The 20,416-nt window shown below is 39.2% G+C and overlaps 1 protein-coding gene across 2 annotated transcripts in view; it reads right to left on the bottom strand.

The window, feature by feature from the left end:
- The window catches only part of LOC115259572 (putative uncharacterized protein DDB_G0286901), a 156,128-nt gene extending 136,324 nt beyond the window's left edge, over positions 1–19,804 (bottom strand). For both annotated transcript variants that reach the window (XM_062846757.1, XM_062846756.1), the window contains exon 1: positions 18,571–19,804. The gene's annotated coding sequence lies outside the window, so the exon portion shown is untranslated. The remainder of the gene's footprint in view (positions 1–18,570) is intronic.
- Positions 19,805–20,416: the final 612 nt, after the last annotated feature.

Consider the following 20,416-nt stretch of genomic DNA (forward strand, 5'->3'; position numbering starts at 1 on the left):
CTCAGTTTCGATTCCCCGGTGCTACCGCACACCAACCGTTAACATCGTTGCACAGTTGCACGTCTTCGCCGCTGCGAGTGTGATACCGAGAAAGCTGAACGTGGCTAATGAAGGTACGAAGTGGAAGAAGATGTCTGGCCTCTCTTCATCGAGCCGATGGTTTTCGAGGCCGGATTTCATGTGGCAGCAACAAAGCATCAGGTCAGCGCAGCAGAGATATCATGAAGAAGGTATTGTCTCATTAAATGCGCACGCAGTTTACGAACTCGCCAAATATTCCAACTGGCGAAAGCTTGTACGGATCACAGCGTATGTTCAGCGTACGTATACTAAGGCAGCTAGTTTGAAAAGCAAACTCAGCTTGATGCATAGGGGAATTGGAAGTAATATGAACACCCTAAGCGTTTGTCGTCTTTTCCAATAGATATATGTATGACAAAATCTTTCTTTTTTACCCTGTTACATCATAGAGTTCTGGAAGAAAATATTGATAAAAAGTACAATTTTCTCACATTATTTTCGATTGCAAAAAACGCAAGAGAACAGAGTCATGAAAAATAGTGTGGGTAAAATGAACAATCGATGGGGGTAAAATGAACATGTCTTCAAAAACTAGCTTAAATTCCGATATATTCAGGTATAGGCCAACAAATTCAATGTAAACTTTATATGCTACACTTTTAAAACTTTTGATATTAAATTTGAAATGTGCTGGAATCATTATTTGTAAAAAATGTACTAAAATAAGCGGTTTTTAGGATAAAAATCTTATTTTAAAAGTGAAAAATATATTTGTTTAACTTTTTGCTCTAGTTGTGTCATAATATATATTCTAAATTTCAATATACCGAGATTGTACAAAATTTTTATAAAAAATGGATACAGTTTGAACCAGCTATTCTTTTTACCCCCAAGTCGTGCTGGTTTTAAAATTGTTCCTAAAATTGTATTCAAAGCATAACCTAATTATTTTTTTCAACTGAATATTGTCTTTTGGGAGTACATTATTGGAATATGACATTACATATGCCATAATCGCGAAAAATATACGAATGGATCTTAATTCAGATAAGTTCAATTTAACATCAGAGCATATTTTTCACGTGGTTTTTTTTAACTTTTCGTTATAATTAAGTGGTTTATTTAATTTCAAAGTTCAAAATCTGCAGAAGTATGATGATTTACGCTATCACACAGAATCCAATCGTTGAAACATGCAGAAATACGCTAATTGCTGTAAAACACCACCCTGTTCATTTTACCCCTTCTGTTCATTTTACCCACAATTCCCCTACGACGTACCGAAGTACCGAGAAGGAAAATGAAAAAAAGGATTAGAATTAGAAGTTCACTCTACAAGCTTGCATCGTTCTAGACGTCCATGAAGTGCTACGCACGCAGGGAAGAATAAGCGGTTGTCAGTATGTTGACGCTGAAACGCTGAAGCTGTGTTGCTGGTGCAATTCATCCATGAGCGCTACCACCACCTCAACCACGAAACTATTCTTAACGAACTGCACCAGAAGTTTTGGATTCCACGGTTCCGTAGTGTTTGCAACAAAGGTCATCGACAGCGCCAGTACTGCAAGAAGATGCTGGGTCATTAGGCCGAAGGTCATTAGGCCGAAGGCCATTAGGCCGACGGTCATTAGGCCGAATGGTCATTAGGCCGAATGGTCATCAGGACGAATTGAAAATCAGCCGTTATGAGCCTGTAAAGAGATCTGTTGTTTTTACTTTTTCCAAAAATTTTTTGCCGAAAACTACTTTAACAATGAAACTAGAAAGAATAGCCTATGTTTTAAAGAAGGAAAAATTTATGAATTGAATATCAGCAGTTTCTGCGCCAAAAACTATTTTAGCAATGATACTAGAAAGAACAGCCTATGTTTAAAAGAAGGAAAAATTCATGGGTAAAATATCAGTAGATTCAGCATCAATAAAGTATCTTCGTGCCTGTCACACGATATACACATGCAAAATGGTCATTTGCCGAGGAAGCTCTCAGTTAATAACTGTGGAAGTGTCCATAGAACACTAAGCTGAGAAGCAGGCTTTGTCTCAGTGGGGACGTAACGGCAAGAAGAAGACCCAATTCGGCCTGATGAACATTCGGCCTAATGACCATTCGGCCTAATGACCATTCGGCCTAATGACCATTCGGCCTAATGACCATTCGGCCTAATGACCATTCGGCCTAATGACCTTCGGCCTAATGACCTTCGGCCTAATGACCTTCGGCCGAATGGCCTGACACCTGCAAGAACGCTACAGAACTCAACCGCAACCACCAGTTATGGCCGATCTTCCTCCAGTTTGGCTTACTCTCGACCATTTTCCTTTGTCGCGATCGATTACTTCGGGCCAAGACAAGTCGTTATGGGAAGACGTGCCGAGAAGAGATGGAGTACGTGCTATTTACATAAAAACCGCACACTCACTCATTGCCAGCTCCTGCGTTATGGCCTTGCGGAACTTTATGGCCAGACAAGGAATCCCAAAACTGTTCGACTATTGGACAAGGACCAGCTTATGCAGGAATTCGTGACACCGAATACCAAAAGGGACATTCCTGCCTCCAAGCTGTCCACACATGGGGTGATGCTGGGAAAGGTTGGTACAATCAGTGAAAAAGATCTTGGGTAAGATATAGCTTCCGAGAACTCGAACCGACAGGGTTCTCCGCAACAGCCTGATGGAAGTTGAAGGCATCCTAAAATTCTACTCCCTCACATAGGGAGCGTCCATAAATGACGTGTCTTTTCAGGGGAGAGGGCGGAGGCTGGGATTGCGTGACGAGCTATGTATAGGTATGGGAAAACATGCTACAAGAGGGGAGGGGGAGTAAAAAATCAGCCAAAAAATGCTGCGTAATTTATGGACGCTCTTTTACGAAACCATTGAAGGTGCCGAGAGCGGAGCACCAACGCCCAACCCCAAGGTTTCTCCGGAGGTACGAGACCCCTGGTACCCAATACTGATACCCTAATCTAGCTAGTCGACAGCTGGAAAGCCTCTCAAATCTACACCAATATGTTCTGGAAAAGGTGGCGACGAGATTCAGGAGGTTTCCAGAGACCTTAAAGGTTCCAGGGGAGTTCCACAGGGTTTCAGGGGCTTTTCAATGATGTCCCAGAGGGTTTCAAGAGGAATACCAAGAGTTCTAAGGGACGTTTTAAGAGGTTCCTAGGGGGTTTCAGGGGATCTCACGATCATCTCGATGGGTTTCAGGGGCGTTTTAGGCAGTTTAAAAGGGTACCGTAGATCTCAGGAGTGTTTCAAGGAGGTCCCAGGGCGTTTCAAGGGGTATCGTGAGGTTTCATATGCGTTCAAGGGGCATTTCAGGGAGTTTCAGTGGCTACTAGGAAATCTATGAGGCGTTTCAAGGGGGAACCGAGGGATTTCAGGAGCATACCTAGAAATCTCAGGGGCATTTCAAGAGGGTCGCAGCAGCTTTAGGATCTATTTGAACCCTCTGAAACACACTGATACATTCTGGATCTTTCTTGGAACCCCTTGAAAAGCGTCCCAAAGGCCCCGAGAAACCCCCTCCCTGAGACCCCCTGAGACACCCCAGAAACTCTCTGGAACTTCCCTGGGGCACTCTGAGACCTTTCGAAGCGTCCCTAAGACCCCCTGGAACCCCCTTATTCTTCCTGGAACCCCCATCTCTTGTCCCAAATCACTTGTCCCAACGGAATCCAACGTGATGAGGTACAAGCTCTTCGCGGAAACTGTGATAAAACCGAGAACGCGACACACTTTGTTGCTGTATGAACTAAGAATGATTTTATTAAAATCTATTTCACACTCGATCGGTGGTGTTACGTGACCCTTTATCCTACATCATCATAATGCGTTAATCGCCCGGGTGGCGCGATCGCACTTGTGCTTATGTTTTATGTATACTTGGACGCAGTGGCTTAATTTCCCCAACAGGGGAGAAAAAAAATGTATACTTTCTGAGAATGGTTTAATATTACCATGCGCGTATTCTACAGGGCCGCATTCACCACACCCTGAGACAACCCTAAGATCCCCAGAAAGGCCCCTGGTACCTCCTGAAACCCCCTGGGATCCACTTGAAACGCCTCTGGTATCACCTGGTACCCCTGAAACTTTCTCAAAGCCCCTGAAATCCCTGAACCGCCCTGAGTACCTCTGGAGCATCCCTGGAACTGAGACCCTGAGAGTTTTTGAGGCCCCGTGTAATCTCCCTAAGACCCTTCGAAGCGCCTCTGAGACCTCCTGGTATTTATCAAAACTCCTTGAGACCCCCTGACACGTTCCTTAGATCTCCTGGGACCTTTTCGAAACGCCTCTGAGATCTATTGATACCCCTGAAACCCCCTGGGACTCTCTGAAATGCCCCTGAAATCTCCTGATACCCCTTCAAACCCCATGTGACCCTCTTGAAACGTTCATGAGATCTGGAACTCCCCCCAAAACCTCCTGAAACAGTACTTTGATCCTCTGGAACTTCTCTGGCACCTAGAGAAACGTCCCTGAGGTCACCTGAAATGCCCTTCAGACCCCCAGGAGGCTTCTTGACATGCCCCTGTGAACTCCTGGTACCCCCTGAAACGCCCCTGATTATCATGAAGGGTTCTGAAAACCCCTTAAAACGTCCCTGAGATCTCCCAGTACTCCCTGAAACACCCTTGGGCCTCCTGAAATGAATCTGCAACATCCCTTTGCTCTTCCCTATAAATGTCCCCTGGTCGGCTGTGCCATAGCTACTGTCATTACTCCGTAATCCAACTGAAGCGCCATCTGTCGAAACGTCCTTAAAAAGCCCCAGAAATCGCTTGAAATGCCTCTGAAGCCTGTTGGAACCCGATTATTTTGGGTTCTCTGGGAACTTTCAGGATATCCCCTTGTCACCATCTCAAATGCCCAGAGGCAACACCTGTTCTCGCGAACTTAGTTTCCCATCAAAGCCACAACTTAATTTAAGAACAAAATTCGCTCTTTTATGCCTTTTTTTTTATTTATGCATTCCCAGCCAGGTGCATAATAAGAGTTTCCAAAGTATCTCCTTAGCTCGTGTTCGTAAACAATTAGTAGAGAAGTACAGCTATTAAGGATAAAAAATAGTGCATTCGATTTGACAAATTTAAATAGAACCAGTCAGTGAAATTGCAAACATTGTGAAAGGTGAATTTTGTAGTTGAAAACATCTCAATAAATATTCAGTAGTACGGATAGAAATTGGAATATTTTTCAGGGGTCAAGATCACAGTTGAATAATCAAAGCTTGTGGTCGAAGACGTATTCAATCTGGTCAATATATTGAGCATTTATTTGATGAGTTTGCTTAAATTTTCGGAAACCGAGTCTTGCTGTCGTTGTCGATAACATCGTCCTCAACACCACATGACATTCGAATGAAAAAATGATCTATTGGCAAATAAAACATTCAATTAAGGTGAAGATTTGATGAAGCCACAACTAGATTTTTTTAAGGGTAGAAATCTGGAAAACCTAATATAGGCTTGTGTTGAAAAGTTGATCGATTGATTACTCGCTGGTGGTGACCAATCGATCAACTTTTCAGCGCAAACCGACATTTGAGGGGGTTAGAAGCAAAGGGGTGTAAGTGACAAAAACCTACTTTCGAGTAAATGACGTTTAAAGTTTTTCACCATTTTTTTATCTCATACAAAATGTATGAAGTTGCAAAATCGACCCAATTTTCTCCGATTTATTGTCATTTTTCTAATCATCGTAAAAATAAACTTAAAAAAGTTCCTGAAAGCTTGGAATCTGAAGAATTCTTTGATATGCTCAGCTCAAAATCGACAAAATGGTCACTTACACCCCTTTGCATCTGGGCCGCTCATTTGGTTCTTCAGATTTGTGCTCTTGAAAATTCAAGGTGTGGCTTCGTCATATCTTCACCCTAATGATTCTGGAAGCTTGAAGTAACAGGCTGAGGAACACACTCTGTCGTAATTGGGACGTAAACACAAAAAAAGAAAAAAGATGTCCAAGAAGAATTATACAGTTGAGGTTTGAAATGTGAGGTTATTTTAAATATCTTCATTTTCTTTGTGGCGTGGAACTTGGCATGTCTCTCTTCAACTTAGTGTTCTTTGAGATCACTTCTACAGCTATTATTTTTGAAGGGGCTTTCTTTGCCTACCATTATTGCATAAATTTGTATATTGTGAGGCAAGCACAATGACACGCTATGCCCAGGGATATCAAGAAATGTTCCCGACAGGAACGGCAGTCAAACCCGTCTTCTCCGGATTGGCGATTCAAAGCCTTATCAACGAGCATAGGCGCCAACTTTGGGGGGGGGAAGCATGGTTTTACCCCCCCAATAATTTGACCAAGTTGACGCGTCTGTCAACGAGGCTAACTTTAGATTTTATATCTATCAGTCAATTGTCAATACCTAATCTAAATTCTATCACATATTGAGCTCCACTGAGAACGTACCACCCTGGAATTGACCAGTCCTGGCATTCATCACTCAATCAGCATCCATTGGACATAATGTCCAAAGTGTCTTTTTCCGGCTTTCAAATTTAAATCCAAAATCAAGCTCAGCAGAGACGTGGGTGGCAGTAGCATGTAACGACGTCGACGACGACGTTATTGCCGAATCACCATTTCCACTTCCGTTCGAATTCATCGCCGTAGTCGCCGTCGTCGCCGTTTTCGTCATCGTCGTTGACGACCGACGTCGTAAATCCAAGGTTCGTTACACACATTCCACATTTATCCCAGGGAAAGACAAAGCTAAAGGCAGAGTCAGAAACACAAACATCCAGTTGGGTCCCCGTGCCATGAAGCACAAAAAGTGCGATTGTGTGACACAGTTTCCAAATGGTTGGTATTTTGGGTGTCTTCCGCCGCTGCTGTGCCTTTGGATTCCATCTCTAATCGCTCCAGAGCAACTTAAAAAAAGAGACGATTTCAATGGCAGTACAACGAATGTTGTGCTGTATGGCAGCTTATTTGGAGCAGCCATAGAAAACACTTCTGTCAATTGACTCAGGATCAGCATAAATAGTTGAATTGAGCAAAGACAACTAATTAGTTTCTTTACTCATTCATTGCATCAGTTATTCATTTGAATGGCATTACTCTTGATTCAATGCGTTTAAAATTTGATTAGCTGTTGTTTAGATTCATAGGATTATAATCAGCAGGGTGCGAGGCCAGAATCCAACATCTTGTATGTAAACATTTGTGTATCCACAAAGCATTCCATTGTGGATACGCGATAGAGGTTGCTTCTGTCAGATGTATTAGGTGGGATTAGGGTTGCCACATACGTGACTGTAATTCAACGAATTGTTTGTGGTAATACATACATTCAAATGACAAAATTGTTTCATTCCATTCCTTGGTATCATCTCTATTATCGCAATTATCGCAAAAATCTTTTCCCATTTGTTGTAGTTACCTAGGCCCTGTGCTTCAAACGGAGTGACAAGCCATTTACTAGCTCTCCCAATGCGTATTTCAATTTCAAATGACAGTTAGATACGGTGCTTGGAAAATGACTTCTAATATTACGGCAAAAACATTCACGAAGACGAAGTCAGCCGGTTGAAGACGATTGACGAAACAGGGGATGCTCCTCGTTCTGTGCCATTGATGGGACCGAGGGTTAAGTACCTACATACCCATTGACTGTAGAGGTAGAGCATCCGGATGATAATAATTGAGGAGTAGGCAGCTAGCGGCACAGAGCTCAGCGCACAGAGTTATGGTAATGTTATGGTTTGGTGCGGTTTCATGGATCGTGGAAGCATCCGACAACTAGAGCAAGTCAGTCATCAAATAGATACCAACACGATTGACGGATTAACTAACGGTGATTGTTTTATGAGTTTCGAGTTTACAGTTTTTCTTCCGTTCTGAAAGCATGAACGAGAACGAAAACCTAATCTACCTTCAAGATTTTTGATTCAGCGATGTGGTTTGGATTTTATTTAATCGCGCCACGACGCGATAGTGTTATCAAGTCAATGAATAACAACATGAATTCTGTGTTAGAGACTGGTCGAAGAACGGAAACGTCAAGCAATTCCATGAAGCATCCCCTAAGATTGTGATAAATGCTTTGACATCCATGTGCACAACAGAACACATGTTCGATGAACAAATTGAGATTTGAATTGCAAAAAGAAAACCAAGTGCTCCGGTGGGAATCGAACCACGACTCCCAATTCTCTAGTAGGGCGCTTCTCTCCTCCAAGCTACGATCCGTCTAGCAAGTTGGAAGTCGTGATTCCAATTCCCACCGGGGCATGTGTTTTATTTTTTTTTTTGCAATTTTTATGTCAATCAGTTCATCATACCCATGACTTTGTTGAGTACATGAATGCCAAAGTATTTAAACGGCCTCTGAATTAATTAATTCTGTAATTTCCCAGGGAATTTCTCAAAAATCTGATGAAGTTTCTATGGGAATTACCAAAAAGAATGCCGGATGAGTTTCTTAAATAAAAACACTGGAAGTTTTCAAAGCAGGTCTTGAAAAAATGTCGAACGAGTTCTGGAGAATTTTATTTGTTTCTTTTATAAATATTTTCCAGAATTTCCATAAAAAACGCCAGGTAAGACTCTGAAATGACTGTTTTTCGCGAATTTCTCAAATCTGCCGAACGAAGCATCGAACCAAGCCGCTCTTGTTTATCCAGTCTTCGCTCATTGGCAAAAAGGGACAGCTTTTCCAAATAGATCGCATTTTTTTTTGCGAATTTTTAAGATTGGAACCGTAACACGGGGTAACATTGATCAAAATTTTCGATCTTTCTTGAATAATTCTCTTATTAAAGCAAACGTTACTTGTTTTATATTTTTAAAACAAGTACTGGCCCTCTGAGTATGTGCTAAGCTACTTGAAAAAGTATTGTAAAACGTTTAAACAAGCTTAACCAGGCTTTTAAATCGATTTTTTGATTTGGTTGATTTGAGGTAACATTTAAAATACCCTTACTAACTAAATTCAGGGTCGCTGATTTCGAATATGTTGTACAAATTCTTAGAAGTTATGTATTTTTTTAGTTATTTTAGGATTAAAATCCTCCAAACCGCGAATAACGCCTAAAGGTAGGTAATGGCTTAACGAATTTATGGCCTACACTGAAATCAATTTTGTTGTTGAAATTACCGATTCCATAGTAAAATTACTAACCGTACCCATGATTCTTAACCGACAACAAAATCTGTTAAGTTCACTGAAATATGATGCAGTAACAATGCAGTGCAGTAAATTTGACTAAAAGCGTAGTCGCCTCAACAACAAAACATTATGATGATGATTAACCTGGGCTTGTTAGGGGAATATCTGTAAATAAAAAGAAAATCGGGTTAAGTACGGTTCCTTTGAATTCCACTAAGAATTTGCATCCTTTGACAGATACGTATTTCGACCTCAACTGTAAGGTCGTCTTCAGTGTCTTGTACTTGACTCGACTCAAGTACAAGACACTGAAGTACAGACACTGAAGACGACCTTACAGTTGAGGTCGAAATACGTATCTGTCAAAGGATGCAAATTCTTAGTGGAATTCAAAGGAACCGTACTTAACCCGATTTTCTTTTTTTATTTAACAAAACATTGTTAATTTTCCTGGACACGCATCTTACAACACGGCATGGATAAAAATACAATGCCCAGCGGTTAAATTTGGATGACTTTTGGTAATGTTAACAGTACTGCTAGTTAAATTGACAGTGTTTTAGTGGAATTAACAGGAATTTACTATGAAATTGGTAGTTTCAACAACAAAATATATTTCAGGGTACTTTTAATAAATCGTATATTTCATTGAAAAAGAGCATTTTTATAAAAGTTTCGTTCATTAAATTAAACTTCAGGATATCATATTGAAGTAATACAGTGATTTCGCACCTCATATTGTATCTAGTATACACGCCAAGCATGAATGTTTGACAATGTATCTCATTTCGTTACAAAAGACAGTTATGGAAAAATCGATTTATTTCAATGTTTATGTACTGTTGTTGAAGCTTGCTTCTTGAAATTTGTGCGTCTGAAGTTCTGAAGCACTTTTGTTGCGGGATTTCAAGACGTTTGTCCTTAAGTCCAAGACGGTTTTATTTGCATTTTGTGATCTGGCAACTGTTTTAGTAATTTTTCCGGTATTTCCAGTATTTTTTGTTATTGCTATAAAAGTACCTGAAAAAATTGTCGTAGGAATACCTAATGGAATTTCCTGAATGTTGGAGGCACCTCTTAATTCTGAAGAAGTTTCCTAAACTTCTTTAGGTTCGTTAACTGAAGCCAATTCTACACTCCGAAGGAGTTCCTAGCGAAGGATTCAACTATCAGGCCCAACGTTTATTAGATTCCTAGACACCCTTTTGCTTATTGCCACCATTGGGCTATATTCATATATCTAATGTGCATCCTGAAACACTTTTCAGAATCCCTCCCTAAGTTTTCCTCAAATGTTTGACCTTATTTGTAAACGTTTAGTAAAATAATTTTTGAAGAAATGCGTAAACCAAATACCAGATGAATTCCATAAGAAATTGCTAAAAATTCTATGGATGGTTTAAAATAATGACAGAGGAGTTCCCAAACAAGTTTCTATAGAAATTTCCCCAAAAAAATGCGGGCAAACCATAAAGAAATTGCAGGGAAAATCCTATGTAATGTGCTGGAGAAAGTCGGCATTTATGGATGACTTGTCGAAGTAATTGTTGCAGAAATTCCTAAAAGATTTTTTTGAGAAATTTCTAAGAAAATTTTCAGAGAGGTTCGAAGCCAATTGCGAAAGAATTCCTTAAAAATTTTATATTTCTTAATAATTGATCGGAAGAAACTCTATACAGGAAAAAATCCGAGAAATCCTTTAAAAAAGTTGGATAAATTAGCAAAGGCCGATTTTTTTAAATGCTATAAGAACTCTCAAAAATTGTCGAAAAAATTCTTCAAACAATTTTAAATGATTGCATTACGTCCTACACTCCCGATCAAAAATTTGGGGTCACCTCCACAAAAAACATGTAATTTTTTTAGGCCCATATCTCCGCCAATTTGCGTCCGATTTCAAAATCCTAGGTCTCATTCGAAAGATAACAAGTCAAAGTAACTTTGAACAAGATTTTGGTGAAATTTTTTCAAATATATTTGTATGTAAACATAACTCAAAGTTGCCAATTTTTCTAAAAAATAAATATAAACTTACGGTAGCTTCGCTGGAAATTGGGTGTACCAAATTTTAAGATGAGAGAAGTAATCAAATCTATTTTCTATTGGCTTTCAACTTCTTTTTACCGAACTTGGATAAAAAATCTAGAAAGAAAGTTATTAAGTAACATAACTCTTGATGTCATCGACCAAACATTTGGGGTAACCCCTCAATATGATGTATTGGTCAAAAGTTTGGGGTCACTATCGTAAAACATAGATAAGTGATTTGTTGAAATCTTGGTCATCTTTCTTCCAATTTAACTGCTGCTTGGCTTATTTGAAACATAATGAATGGCACTTACTGCATAGTCATTGAACCACACATATTTGTTAAAATTTACATAATAAAACTTAACGTAAAATTGCCTCATTTTTTGGAATGCGTTGAAATGTGTTAACTTTACATAACATAAATTTAGTTAATTATCTTTGAAATGAGCCGAAAAGAATTAAAATTGAACTATAGATGGCGAAAATATCACCAAATCAGTTTTACATGTTTTGCGACAGTGACCCCAAACTTATGGCCGATACATCATATTGAGGGGTGACCCCAAACTTTTGGTCGATGACATCAAGAGTTAAGTTACTTAATAACTTTTTTCCTAGATTTTTTAGCCAAGTTTGGTAAAAAGCAGTTGAAAGCTAATAGAAAATAGGTTATATTGCCGCTCTCATCTTAAAATTTGGTCGACCCAATTTCCAGCGACACTGCCATAAGTTTATATTCATTTTTTAGAAAATTTTATAACTTTGAGTTAAGTTAACATACAAATATTATTGAAAAACTATCACCAAAATCATGTTCAAAGTTATTATCTTTCGAATGAGGCCTAGGATTTTGAAATCGGACGCAAATTGGCGGAGATATAGGCCCAAGAAAATGACATGTTTTGGAGGGAGTGACCCCAAACTTTTGATCGGGAGTGTATATAAATTGCTTGAAGAATGCCTTGAGGACGTAGTTTCTTAAGAAATCACCGGAAGTTTTCTTTAAAGCATTGCAAAAGGAATTACCGAAAGAATTCTTGAGTTCCCAAAGAAATTGTTAAAGAAATACCTAAATAAAACTGTAGGAGTAATTCACGATGAAGTTACCTGAAAAAAATATGTGGAAAGTGCTATTTTTTTGTTCTGTGCCGAATATTTCCATCACTGACTATTTTTTGCCTGATTTATTGTGTTCTATTCCCTATTTTATTTCTTTTCTTTGTCCATCTGACAATGCGATTGGAAATGATTGTCGTCGATGGACTTGTTGCACACCTTTAGCCCGGTATAGATTTTTTTTTTTCGCTGGTGTTTCTGAGCACTTGATCAGAGTCGTTTCTGAAGAAAATGCCGAAGAAATTCTCCTTAGATTTGCAGGAGATGGTTTTGAAAAACTGTCGAGAAATCTGAAGAGAAATATCATGATAAATTCATTTAAGCAAACGCCGTAATAATTTAAGAATGCCAAAGGAAAAAAAGGTGGAGCGGGCCTGTTGTGATGGTTAGAACACTTGACTCTCACGCCGAGGACCTGTTGTCGAATCCCACTTCCGAAAAACTCACTCAATGTGAGTTTTCCATCAGAAGGGAAGCAAAGCGTGGGTCCCGAGATAAACTAGCCTAGGGCTAAAAATCTCGTTTATACAAATAAAAAAAATCTGTCATTCAGACATAAGAATTGTTTTTTAAATTTTACTAGCATAACAATGAAATTTGTGTCCATGAAGTTGTTCTTTTTTTGATTAAAAAAAAAACACTTTTTAAACAATTGAGTAACAGTAAACAGAAAAATTGTATTCGCTAAATAAATCAATTTCAGATGGAAACTGCAGAGAGTTCTCCAACGAATTTTTAAAGATATTCCTGAAGGAATTCCATTATTTCAGAATTCTAGTATATTTTCAAGAAGTCAGAAGTTCTTATTGAAACTTCGTCGGTGTTGAAACTTCGTCGATTGTTATTACAGAAATTGGCGAATTTTAATGTGTGTGAAAGATTTCCCGAAAAAATGCCAGACTGAACTCTTTGAAGCATCACAGAAAGAATTTCTGAGGGAACCCCGGATGAAACTCTGGAAGGAATTTCAGAATAAAATTTTAGAGGAATATCAGAAAAATCGTTAGAATCTTGGAAGATAGTCCTTGCGTAATTTTAAGAGAATTGCAATTCCTCATGGAGCTTTTGAAAGAATTCCTGTCGAAACTCCAGGAGAAAATAAAGAAGGCACATCCAGAAAAATGGCAAAACAAAAATTCTTCAAAAAAAAAACGAACTAACTAAAGAATCGTAATAACGACTACAGTATGGACCCGATTGTGTCAGCCCCTGGTAGCATTTTGGGCTGAAAAAAATCGGACATTTTTTAAATTAAGAAAAAAAAAATGTTCTGAGCTCGTCACTAACAGTAACAGCGAATGAGGGGTTATGGAGATGGTGGGGAGGGTCTACTTTGGAATAAAAAGTTCTAGTGAGTGCTAAGGGCACTAAAAATGGAAATTTAAAAATGAATATTCAGTGCTTTGGTATGTTTTTTTTTGTATTTTTCAGCAGAAGCATTGAATCTTTTACTTCTTCTTCTGCCATAACATCTCTTCTGGAACACAGTCTTCTCCCAGAAATTATGGTCTACAGAAGACAGTTGACGGCAGCGGAAGCGAAGCTGGTTAGCGTAGCTTAAATCATACGTTCTAGATTTAGCTGTCAACGAATAAAAATAAACCAACATCTGATTGACAAGTATGTCATCAATCTTACTGCCCGAAATGGCAAAGTTATCACTGCCTTTCCAGAGCCTAATCTCTAAAAAAATGATTGATTGATTTGTCTTTATTAAAGAGACTTTCAGCCCTTGGCTGGTTTGTTAGGTTTGTTAGGAGAACTTTTTGAGGAATTCCTGTAGAATTTACCCGAGGAATTACGGAATTTAGCCCTCAAGGATTCCCATTAGTAGTTTCTGCAAAAACCTTAATTAAATAATTTCTGAAGTAATTATACTGCAATCTCCGTAGAAGGCGCTGTCCATAAACCACGTGGTCAAGGGGGGGGGCGGTTTCGGCCAATGACCATTTTGTATGGACAAATAAAAAAATTTGTATGGACTATTGACCACGCGGGGGGTTTGAAAAGTCCCAAAAAAAAATGACCACGTGGTTTATGGACAGCCCCAAACCCCTAAAGGCATCACTGGAGGAATTCCTTGAGCATTTCCTGAAAAATCATTGAAGGAGTTGCTTTTGCAATATTTAAAGAAATTTCTGTTAGGACATCAGATGATTTTTTTTTGAGAAATCCATGAAAGAACTCCTGAAAAAAAATCTACTGGGGAAATATCTGAAGTATGTACAGGAGGAATCGCAGCAGAAATGAGTTAATAAATTAATTCCAAGAGAATTTACAACAAAATTTTCCAAAGGAATTTCAGTGACAATACAAACAGATTTTCGTATAGGAATATCAAGGTAACCCTGGCAAAATTTCAAAATGATCCCCCGGGAAATCCAAAGAGGATACCCAATTGGGAAATCTAATAGAGGAATCCTAGTAAAATCTCTGGAGAAATTCCTGTATGAGTAATAACTGAAGGCATTTTTAGAGGAACATTTTCAGACATTCCTAGAAGGATCCCTGAAGGAATCCTAAGCGGAATTCTCAAAAAAAAAATCTCTTGATTCATTCATCAGTAGGTCAGCACGTTCTCTTTCATATGGAAAATTTGTGCCATCCGTAGATGTATTCATGGAATATTGCAGAAATATCTACAGAAATATTTGAATATATCACTAGAGGAGTTCTTGTAGAAATTACTGGATAGAGCCCTGCAAGAATACCCAGCAGGAAAAATGCATGATCAATTCTTAGTAAAATGTCTGAAAGAGTTTTTACACAAAGTTCTTGGAGGAACTCCAGCAGAAAATTCTGGGTTAATCAAAGTAGACATATATGGATAAATTCTAGCAGAATTTCTTGAAAGAATTCCTCGGAAAATCCCTAGAGAAATTCCTGGGTAAAACCACGTGCATCGCTGCAGGAGAACATGTAGAAATAATTAGAATGAAATTCTGCAGGAATACCGACAAGATTTTTTGGAGGAATGCCAGCAGAAATTTCTGAAAGAATCTCAAGCTTCTTGAGGAAGGATCATCTTAAAGGGAAACTGTTGGTGATTTTCGGCTGGGATGTTTGAATATTTCACTGCCCAGACAACCAATTTGCACGTATAATGAAGTTTATGTTTATGTTATACGTACCTTATGAAGGCGCTATACGTGCATTGACGGAACAATAATAACGCTATATGACGTCATATATATAATATGACTTGAAGCGATATCTTATGCGATGCACCGCGTGCACTATTGCGACGCAATTGAGCATCTTATGCGATTTAATAATATTAAAAAAAAAATCTGTCAGCTCGATATCGAACTAATGACCTCTGGATTGTCGAGCAACATTTCACACACAACACCAAACGCCACTTATGAAACAAGCTGATTAATTATCATGATATTCTAACTCACCTCAGTGTTTGTTGGAATGCACTTGGTTCACTTGCACTGTGCGTGTTTGGCAGGCTAAAAATTTCCCGTAAAGTTTTCTCTGACCCTCTCTGGCTAGCACCTCCCATTGTTGATTATCAAGTCAACTAAACAAAAAATGATGACTTTGCAACCATAATTATGGCTGTTCACTTTTTTGTAGCTTTTTGGCACTGTATACACAATGCAACAAAAACTCTTTATTTTTTATCACATATCAAATCGCGTAATGCCAACAAAAACGCTTCTAGCTTATACGAGTTTGTATGCACACTTCAACGAGTTTATTTGTACATTTATGCGATTTCATCCATACACAAATGCGAGGTAAACTGACACAACAAGAAAAGTGCCAAGCGAAGTCGTATAATCATCGTAGTACGCAATTATGCGAATTCATTTGACACTTTGCGATGTTCGCTCGCACGCTTTTGCGAGTAAGTAAAGCCCATCGCAATAAAACATCAGAATATCATCTACTACGATGTGCTCATACCTTATAAAAGTTTATTTGTATTCTTATATGACTCTACCTGATACATCGTAATAAGTTCAAAAAATAACATCATATGCGATGAAATTTGTCAGTCAGCCGTACATATATGTGATAGTGACTTTAAATAGTACTTATACGATGTACAACGTGGTTTCTTATGCGACTCCTGGTTGTCTGGATGGGGGCTTCTGTCACAACAAGTTGCGTTGATTTTTACAGAATCTTATCTAATCGATCCCGTTTTCAAGCCTCGATACTAATTCAACAAGTTGAAAAAAGATTTTTCAATCTTAAAAAAGTTGGCCTTGAAAGGGTTGCACACCGGCCTATCATAGGAAACTTTATTTTATGGGGATGGATATGCTATGACTAAATTTATAGTATCACTATTACTTCTGTTTTGGTGTTTCTATTGCACTTGATCGTTTTACGATGGCTTACTTAAATTGGTTGTTGATGTTGTATCGATATTTGAAAAAGACCCTATAAGGGATCGAAACGTCGGCGAAGATTCTGTAAAAATCAACACAACTTGATGTGATTAAAAGGAAACATCTGAATATATCGTTAAAGAATCCCCGCAAATATTCCTGGAGGAATTTCCGGCGGAATTCTTGGAGAAACACCAGTAAAAGACGTTCCAACACGAAACGAAGCAGAAATTCTCGAAGGAATCACAGCAAGAATTTCTGGAGGAATCTCACCACGAATTTCTTAGGGGTTTCTAATGGATAAATCCCTGGAAGAATTCCGACAGCAATTCCTGAAGAAATCCAAGCAGAAAATCTATACAACATAAATCTCATCATAATTTTTTGGATCAATCCTAACCAGTTAACCTGGAGGAATCCCAGAAGAGAAGTAATTTGGTAGACTTGTGACCGCAACAACAGGCTACGTTAATTGTTTGCAGAGGAAATTAAAAAGCATAGTGTTTTAGTACATATAGCCAATTTGGTGAGCACACATGTAATCAGCCAGACTTTGCCCAGAGATTTTGCAAGAGATTCTTCCAAAAAATCCCCTAAATTATTTGATAGAATTTCTTCATGATTCCATTTGTGATACCAGCAAGAATTTCTACATGTATTCTCTCACTCTAAGAAAGTCCATAATGTATTCCTCCAGAAAGTCATGCTAGGTTTCTCGCAGAAATTCCTGCTTGAATTCATCTAATTTTGCTCTAGAATTTTTCCATTAATCTCTCTTGCAATTTTTCCAGAGATTTCTCTATGAACTCTGTATGGACTTTCTTATTATTGTTTCCATGGATTCCTCCTCTAAGATCCTTTCAGAAAATCCAAGTGAGATTCTTCTAGTTATTCCTGTTATGATTTCTACAGGAATTTTTGTTCCTGGAATCCCTGCAAATATTTCTTATGTTATTTTTTCATCAATTCCTCCGGATATTCATCAGGAGTTTTTCCAGGATTTTTTTCCACAAGATCCTTCGGAAATTCCTGAGGAGATTTCTTCAAAGGTTTTTCCGGTGATTCATGCGAGCATTTTTTCAAGAATTGCTGACGCGATTCTTCCAGGAATTTTTGAAGACTTTTTTTAGAAATTTCATTTTGGATTCCTCTTAGGATTCCTTCAGAAATTCTTTTAGAGATTTGCTCGGGATTTTCCAGTCAATCCTCAAGGAATCACCGGAAATGCAATCAGAGGCTGACAAAATCTTGTCAACACTGTATTGTTTGAAATAGACCGGAAATAAATTTCCGATTGCCTTAGCTTCTTTGACGGATTTGTTTGATCCCTGATACGGTACAAGATTTCATCTTTATTGGTTAAGTATTTTTATTACTTCTTTAAGTACTAATGACATTGTTAACCGACATATTTTTTGTTTTTTTTTTCATCATTAATAATTTGCAATTCACTGAATACTCGTGATTTTTGTTACAAATTTATTCTAAGCCTCACTTCAGTTGTACATTTTTAGAACTAGAAAACGAATTGTTGAAGTAGATCGAAAATCACATACCACATCTTATCTATGGCGTACCACAAGATCGTATCGCAAAATCAAGTAACATGTAAAACCTTCTCAGAAATGGTTTTGATAACCTCCTGTAGGGTATTTATTGTCACATCTAAGGGAACTAAAAATGTTACTTCGGTCACTTTATTCGCCAGTAGTATTCATTCCAGTATCTCAGAAACTTGCTGTATCGAAACAGTGTATCATTAATCGTCCCACGTAATGTTCAAATTTATCCGCCAAAGCTTATTCAAGAACTAACATTTTAGCATGTTCGCACGAAAATAACAACAAAAGGAAAGAAAGAAAAATCGTAATAATACATTGCGATGCTGGGAATCATATGCACCACGTTCAAGGGTATAATAATTACTTGTGCTTTCCGTCCGGGGTTCCTCTCTCTCTCTCTCGCTCTCCGCCACCTGATGTCAGATTTTGCTCTGTCTGCCTTCGTAAACCGGGTCCTTCTGCCTCTTCTGAGCTGGTCCGTTGCCGTTTGGATTGTTATTTGACTGACTGACAATGACAATGCACTGGCCCCACACTCAAAACAGACTTGTGACTAACTCGCTGGAGGTATGTATAAAAAGGTTTTGATTGCGGTTATGCAGTTTAACCGCTCGCGATGCAAATGCAAGCCGGATTTACACAATCACTGAACACAGAAATAAATGCTGCCTTCTTTGCCGCAGCTCAATAATCATCCGGGATCAACTGGAACAACAACAACACCAATAACACTGCACTTCCAGAACGGCTATGAAATATAATACCGAGATTGACCATCGAGAAGAAACGAGGAAGAATCCAACGGGGTCACCCGCTGATGCTGCTGGCTTCAGCCGACTTCTCCAGACGAGGAGGAGGTTTTATTTTTTGCTTACTCTTTCTTCCACTCTTCGCCACTTGGATTCAGTTGCTGGTTGTCTTGATTCTCCCCCCTGACAGATAGACAGACAGACAGACAAGCAGACAAACTCGGATTTTAACACACAAATTACCACGGCCAAACTGGATCGATCGCACTATCGATTATCGCCACAACGAGATCAAAACATTTCACTTTTCTCCGCACAACACCTCACAAAACCCACTCAATGCACCAAACTCTTCAATCACTCACGAAACGAAAACATCTCTTACTGCTCCTCACGACGAAAAAGGCGCTGGAGAACACCAACACAAGCGCGGCGCAGAGCGCACCAGCTAGCTAGGCCGTGGCCGAAGCAACCAGACGGCAAAATCGTCCAATTCTTATCGCACTCAATCGACGACGTTATTTAAACACCTTTTAGCAAAAACGCCAATTTTAATTTAGAAAAGCCCTCCCTAAAAGGCGGGCGGGGAACAACACCACACCGCAGGGTGAAAGTCTTGACCAACCGCGACGAGAGAGACGAACCAACAACGACACGACCGAACGCACGGGCAGCCCGATGACAAGTGAAGAATCGAACGGCCCGTAGAGAGGATGCAAGGCAGAGTCGCGTCAACAAAGCCAAGACGATGCTGCTGGTTCTGATGCTCGACTGCATGGAGGAAGTGCTTGCTTATTCGGCGAGAGGGAAAGAATTAAGGAAGAGAGAGCGACGTAGCTCTGATGCGGTTGCCGTTCGATTGTGTGAGTGTTCACTTCACGTGTGATGTGAAAAAGAAGAGCACGGTAAACTATCTGTCTGTCAAATTAGGAACCGAGCATTAATTACGTAATGGTACATGATTTTTCTGTGTGGGTTGACGTAATTAATGAATGGTGCGTGAGTTATTCCCTGTCTTTGTTATCATATGACCCGTTATGTAATTATTGAATGACCCCCTAGATTCCCCGTTTTGTTATTGCGGCGACTAATCATATACGCAATGTTTGCGGCTGTAGATGTGAGCGCCACCAAATTAGGTGAGCTTGTTTGTTTATTAGCGAGAGATGAAAAACTGCGTGTTCTATGTTGTCAAGGCATCTGAAGGCGAAGGCAACAAGAAGAGCGGGAGAGAGTGTAGCAACCAATAAGGTGCGCGAGAGGACTCAAAACATATGGAGCAAAGAGAAATGGTGGGTGTCTTAGCTTCGCACGTGCGCAACAGACGCGCAAAGGTGTTTTGTTTGCGTTACATGCATTATGCAGCTGGAACATCAAAACTGCTCTGATGGAAATTAGCGTTTGTGGGTAACTGGTGGGCCTGTCGTAGAGCGAGAGAGAAATTTGATGACTTGCCGTTAT

This window comes from Aedes albopictus, chromosome 1, assembly GCF_035046485.1.
Source record: "Aedes albopictus strain Foshan chromosome 1, AalbF5, whole genome shotgun sequence".
Classification (NCBI taxonomy): domain Eukaryota; kingdom Metazoa; phylum Arthropoda; class Insecta; order Diptera; family Culicidae; genus Aedes; species Aedes albopictus.